The 6794-nt window shown below is 47.1% G+C and overlaps 1 protein-coding gene and 1 pseudogene across 1 annotated transcript in view; one reads left to right on the forward strand and one right to left on the reverse strand.

Moving 5' to 3' along the window:
- Positions 1-926: 926 nt before the first annotated feature.
- The window catches only part of LOC115873523 (T-cell-specific guanine nucleotide triphosphate-binding protein 2-like), a 12491-nt gene continuing 6623 nt past the window's right edge, over positions 927-6794 (forward strand). The window contains exon 1 of the mRNA XM_030888744.2: positions 927-1050. The gene's annotated coding sequence lies outside the window, so the exon portion shown is untranslated. The remainder of the gene's footprint in view (positions 1051-6794) is intronic.
- Positions 3031-5138, reverse strand: LOC101649651 (annotated as a pseudogene).

A 6794-nucleotide genomic window follows, 5' to 3' on the forward strand; every position in this document is an offset into this window, starting at 1 on the left:
CCCCACCCTTGTCACCCCTCCCCAGTGAGTCTCTGTCTCTTCATTGAGCCCCATCTATATAGGAATCTTGATTAGCCTCTGTATTAGTCTGGGTACTTTAGACAAATAAATTTACAGAAACTCATTTATAAGAGAAAGTTTTATATAAAGGGTAAGTGCACATCAAGAAAACATCCCAACCCAGTGCTGCCCAAGCCCACAAGTCCAACATTAACCCATATGTCCAACACCAATCCACAAAGTCCTCCTCCATCTCAAAAACAGATGCAGTGATGCCAACTGCAGGAGGAATGCCAAGTCAGTGAATGTGGAAGCATCTCAGCACTGGCAGGGGTCTCCACACAGGTGCTCCAGCACCCAGGGCTGTATCGGGGTAGGTCCATGTGGCTTTTCCTTAGGGATGTCTTGCAGGAAGTGAGACTTCCCAGATAAAGCAGGGAACTGGTGAAGGCAGCTGCACTCTGGTCTGACTATTAGAAAGCAAGAGACCCGAGAACTAGAAAGGCAAGGCTCACTGAGCCATTTATCCCTCCTCCCTTCAATTAACCCCCATATGTGTTTATTGTCCAGGTTGGCACAATAAATTAAATACCCCAGCCTCCCAGATGTGAGAATCATGGCTCTCTTGATCCCTAGTGGCATCTTGTCCACCCCTCATTCCATGAGCCACTTGAAGTCAAAATATGTTTATTTTTCTTTTACTGGAATTGCACGTGATCTTCAGAAAGCAGCCAGCAAGCTTAGCCTGGTTTCATTTTCATTTCTTGTAAATGCAGGCCTCAACAATTGGGCCAAGATCTAAAGGGTGGAGCTAACTGATTCTTTAGGCTGCCACACACTCAGACTTAGTCAACTTTTTCCCTGTGCAACCACCCCAGCACACAGGACCTGGGTTTCCTGTGTGAGTTCAAGTCTGTGGAATGCTTCAGAGTTGAAGAATTTTTCCAGTCCTTTTCCAGACTCTGATTTATTTTATTTTATTTTGGCTGTATTCCGGGAACAGTCTAAGCTTGCTTCTGACACCAGAAAGATCTTTGCTTCCTGGAGCTGGTGAGTGAGAAAACATGCTAGCTCTGTAGCGATCTGGTACTGGTTTGGGTGCCTGATATGTGGAGATGGGAGAAGCAAACGGAGAGCAGGTGAGGTTTATGGGTGAAGGGAGGGCAGAGAAGCCACAAGAACATGGAAGGTGGCTCTCATTGCTCAGAGGAGGAAATAAAGTATGTCTGAACTTGAACTTGTCTTTCAACCCCTTGATTACTTTCATTTAGAATTTGAAAATGGAACTAATTCTACTGTCTTTGTGGGAGAGTTAAGATGATAAAATGAGAAATCGATGTAAGATTGATCACTTTGATTTTCCTACAATCTTCCTGCGTATCCCCTCTCACGTCCACTGGACACACACACATGTGGCAGAGCAGGGACTGGGGGTCCTGCACCAGTGGCCTCACCCTGCTGATCACAGCAATAACACAGGCAATCTCTGGAAAGCTGATCTGAGCCACAGGGGAGGGCTTTTGTGTGGTTGAAACTTGCTCAGGACATGGACTAAGGATGTGTACGTTCTCTTGTTCTCCAAGATCTGTCACTCTGAGCTTGGTTTCCTGCTTCTCTACCTGGGAGACAGTGGAGCCCTTTGGAACAGGGAGGGATGGTTTACTTCAGCTCCTGTTTCCCCATGTGACCCTGACTCGTCTGTGTCTCATTTGTTCTTCCCCACTGTGGAGAATGGTGGTGGTTCTGAAGGACCCAAGTGGCCAGTCCTGTCTCCTCTCATTCTGTGGGTTAAGTTACCAATTGGCCTTTCTACCTTGGTCATTCCTGAAAAAACACCTGCAGAAACAAATGTATTATCGAAGAATGAATCAGTGACTTCTGTTGGCTTATCTAGTTCCTTAGCATCTATCATGTTATTCTTGTGGGTCAGGCAAAAAAACCAAGGAGAAGCTCATGGTCAGGGACTAATGGGTATGTAGTCCACACCACCGTGCTGGTCTCTTGATTGTGTCTCCATGGTCAAATGATGGACATTAAACTGTGCTGTAAATGGGGGTGCATTTGGAGTCTTGAACGTATCTCAGAGGAGGAGTTGTTCCTCCCTTGGATTTATGCAGTGTGTTTCAGCTAACATAAACACCCCTTAGATTATGTCTGCGTTATCTAGTGGTGCTATTTAGAAATATTGCAAGTAGATGGCGTTGACAGACAGACGTTTATTTTCTCAAAGTTTGTTGCTGTTAAGTGCTGTCGAGTCAATTATGACTGATAGGGGCCCTATATAAAAGAGAAAGAAACATTGCCTTGTCCTGCATCATCGTCACAATTGTCTGTTTGAACCGATGGTTTCAGCCACTGTGTCAATCCATCTCCCTGAAATTATCCCTCTCCTTTCATGACCCTCTGCTTTACCAAGCATGGTGTCCTTGTCCAGGGACTGGTCTCTCCTGATAATATGCTGCCATCTTCGTTCCTGAGGAGCATTCTGGTTGTTCTTCCTTCAAGACAAATTTATTTGCTCTTCTGGGAATCCACAGTTCCCCCAGTATTCTCCAGCAACACAATGATTCAAAGGCATCAATTTTTCTGTGCTGTTCCTTATTCTTTGTCCAACTTTCACATGCATATGAGGCAATGCATACCATTGCCTAAGTCTGGTGGACATTAGTTTTCAAGGTGAAATTTTTTCTATTTAAACTTTATAAAGAAGTCTTGTGCAGCATATTTACCCATTGCAATACATCAATTGATTTTTTAAATCAACGATTTGTTTTAATATACAACTCTATGAACAGAAATATACAATATACTTACCTGTACATGTGAACCTATGCTTTATAGCTATATATAATTATTATAGTTCATACTGACTTTAATTTTACAGTTCATCACTATGTATAACCTTATTACATTAAGGGAAGAGTCTACATAGGCCAATCACATTCGGCATCACCAGTACATTCAAAAACTGTACTCAGAGATGGGCGTTATTTTCCACATCCTGTCAGCGTGGGCTGCTTCACAGGTAAACTAATGTGCTATTTTGGAGGCAGTGTTCTTAAAGGCAATACATGTTCCCGCTCTCTGCTTGAAGGGACTCCGTTAAGGGACAGCGGAGGCAGCTGGCAGACTTCCATCTCCTCCTGCATGAGGCTGTCCTGTCTAGTGTCTCCAGGGAGACAGAAGAGCAAGATCCTCTCCCTTTGTTGGTAATCACAGTTATTTGCATCTAACACTTTCCACATTTCTGGCATCAGGTCACTGGGGTCCATTGAAGCAGCGGTCTTCATACTCCCTGTGAATCGCAGAGACGCGGTTTGAAGTCTTTACCCTCTTCTGTGTCTCTCTCTTTGGGGTCTCCTGATGTGCTTCTGCGGACAAATTTGGATGTGATTTTGCTGATGATGCCAGTAGACGTCCCCTTCCTAGCGTGTGAAATCGCTCCCTTACAGGTGAAGGAGAAGTGAGTGGCCCATTGCAGGCAGTTCTGCCAGTGCTCCTGGGCTGTTCACCTTGGGAAGTGCTTTGGCTGGACCTCCCTGGGGACAGCGCTTGTGGTCTGCAGGGTGGCTCATCCCCTGTGCAGACCTGGAGGCAGCAGCACTCTCTGCCTTGTACCAGGTTGGTACACTTCAGCGCCCTCTTTAATGGCTGGCAGTGGAACTTTACTCGGGTGGCGAGGTTGTGCTGAGGGCAAAGCAGAAGCCATAGCAGAGCCTGCGGCAGACACACATCTCTGTAAGGCTCCTGTCTTTTCCATTCTGCAATGCCACCTATTGATCTGGGGTCACTTCGCAGACATATGTGTTCCTCCTTGCCGTGTCACCCCCAGAATATACGTTGTGACTGGGAATGGTTGGTGGCTTTTTCTTTCTGGCCCTACAAGAGGACTTGCAGTCATCTCACTTTTTGATCCAACTGTCCTGCTGCCAAGTTTACGAGCTACATCTTTGTCCTGTGCCTCTTTCTGTTTGCTTGCCACAGTTCGCCTGCGGCCTTTTGCTATAGGACAGGGCAGGAGGAATGGATGGCTCCGCTCCTTCACATTCAGGTGGTTTTCTACCTAGAAGAATATAAGTAGCCATATCTTCATCATATTTTGGATTTGTTAAGGCATCATTTATTTCATCTCGTGCAAACCCCACGGTGACCATGACATCTGTTCTTTCTGTGTTGCTGACATCTGGTTCAGGCTCTGGAGATGGCTTTAGTTGTTCTGCTTCAGGACCAACATTCATTCATTCTCTGCGGCGCGCTATCTGCACACAGGGATGGTTCCCTCCAAGGCTGTCTCCTAACCAGCTTGGACTCCGTGCCAGAAAGCCCATTGCTACATTACGTTCCAAGATGCCTCTTTTGATTGGATTCCACACTAATAATTTCTTCAGAAGAGTTTCGCAGTCTGTGGACATATAGAAGGGAACATGGTATTTATGTCGTAAGACTCGCTCCCGCAGTTCCTTTAAATTCTGGCCGTCAACTGGCAATGAGCCCCTGACTACTGGGTAACGAATGACTCCCAGACTCCACATCCACTTCAGGGCCATCGTACTGCTTTCCTGGGAAAAGCTCGGGAGCACCCTAGGGTGGGCTTCCACAAAATGTGTCCAACTTGCTCTCTCAACTGTAAATTCATTACTAAAACCACAGTCAGCAATTTTAACATTCATACCAGCATCCAGGAGAAGCTTCTCAGCCTTAAGGTCACGATGCACAGTGCATTTTGATGACAATACTATACAGCTGGTACAATCCCACTGGCGTATTCCACGACGAAATGGAGGGTCTTCTCTGTTTCAGTAACTTCACGTCATTTTTCTATATTAAGATGATTCAGTATCTTCATGATTCATACTTCTGGAAACACCTTTTGCTCGTGGGTAGGATGTAGCAACCGCTGTTTCAGTGAGCACGTGCCTTGCCAATTTCCCTTTGGCAACATTTCCTTACCTATTGTTTTTTTGTAATCGATCATTTCCATGGTGCGGCTGTTCCTCAGTTGCTGACTTAATGGAGTTTCTACTCCGGGAATGGTCTGATTTGGAAGGCTGGGTGTGTGGTTCTCCACATCGGTCCACCGATGTATGATTCCCCGAGTCCTGCTGGTTTGCCATGGGCAATAGCACCCGGGCCAACATTTTGTGTGGGTGGCGGGGGTCGGCCAGGGGCTCGCCCTCAGGGCTGGGGTGCGGGTCCTGGGGACAAGAGGAAGGGAGTGCAGACACGAGCACAAGGCCAGCTTCTGACCTATGGAGCTTCCCCAGCAGGCCACCGGGAGGTGCAACCAGCAGCACTGGGAGGAGAGGGGAGAGAGGATGCAGAGGAAGAGCAAGGGGAGCCCCTGCCAGAGCAGGGCAGGTGCGGGGCAAGGCGGCGAGGCGGGAAAGGGAGCCAGGGCAGTCTGGGCCCCGCTAGGCTCCCTGGCCAGGGCGGAAGGAAAACGAGACGCTCGGTCCCAGGGGTGCAGGCCACCCGGCCAAGCCGCATCCCAGCGCCCAGGCCAAGGCGGTGGAGCCCCAGCTCCTGGGCCCTCACCCCGGCGCGCCCCCTCCTGCTCCCGCGCGACCACGGCAGCCGCCGCCACCGCTGCCACCGCGCCTTGGTCAATGGATTTCTTGACTCCTGCTTCTATAAGCATTGATTGTGGATGTAAGCAAAATGAAATCCTTGACAACGTCCATTTTTTATTGTATATTATGATGTTATCTACTGGTTCAGTTTGGGGGTGTTTTTATGTCTTTGTATCGATTTATAATCCATTCTGATGGCTTCAAGCCTTGACTTGTATCAGCACGTGCTCCAAGTCCTCCTCATTTTTAGCAATCAGGGTTGTGTTGTCTGCTTATTGCAGGTTGTTAATAAGCCTTACAATCCTGATGCAACCTTCTTCGTATAGTCCAACTTCGCGGATTCTTTGCTCAGCATATGGATTGAATGAGTATGGTCAGAGTCCATAACTCTGATAAGGCCACATTCTCTTGGAATGGGGACACACATGGATCTCTTCCAGTCGGTTGGTAAGGATCTTGTTTCATTTTCTGCAGACTGATATCCAGTTTCTCCAGCACCGTTTCTTGAGAATGGCCGCAGCTTTACATTAGATATTTTTGGCCCTTGTCAAAGAGCAGTTGTCTGCGCTGCTGTTTTTATTTCTGGATTTTCTGTTTCTCTCCATTGGTCCGAGTATCTGTCATTATGCCAGGACCATGTTGGTTTTTTTACAGCTGTGGCTGTATACTCGGGTTAAAGTCAGGTCATGCAAGCCACCCACTTTGTTCTTCTTGAGGAGTTCTTTGTCAATTCTGGGCTTCTCTTTCCATATCAAGTTGGTAGTCAGCTTTTTCTGTTCAGTGACATCTTTACAGTGAGTCTTCCAATCCATGAGCATGGGATAGTGTTCCATTTCTGAAGGTCCCATTTGTTTTTGTGAAATTGTCAAGGATTTAATTTCCCTTGGATCCACAAGCAATGCTCATGGAAGCAGCAGTCAAGACAAATTACATTCAGCAAATCTGCTACACGAGACCACATTAAAGTGTTGAAAAGCAAGGAGGTTACTTTGAGGACTAAGGGGTGACTGGCCCCAGCCATGGCATTTTCAGTCACCTCAGACGCATGTGAAAGTGGGGCATTGAAGAAGGAAGGCTGAAGTAGAACTGATGGCTTTGCATTGTGATGCCAGTGAAGGAGATGGACCATTGCACTTGCCAAGAACCGCCAGAGAAACAAGCAAATCTGTCTTGGTGAAAGACAGCCAGAGTGCTTCTTTTAGGCAAGGATGACTTTGTCTCACA

This window comes from Echinops telfairi, unplaced genomic scaffold (assembly GCF_000313985.2).
Source record: "Echinops telfairi isolate 266 unplaced genomic scaffold, ASM31398v2 ScPeMD7_7469;HRSCAF=8507_0, whole genome shotgun sequence".
Taxonomy (NCBI): Eukaryota; Metazoa; Chordata; class Mammalia; order Afrosoricida; family Tenrecidae; genus Echinops; species Echinops telfairi.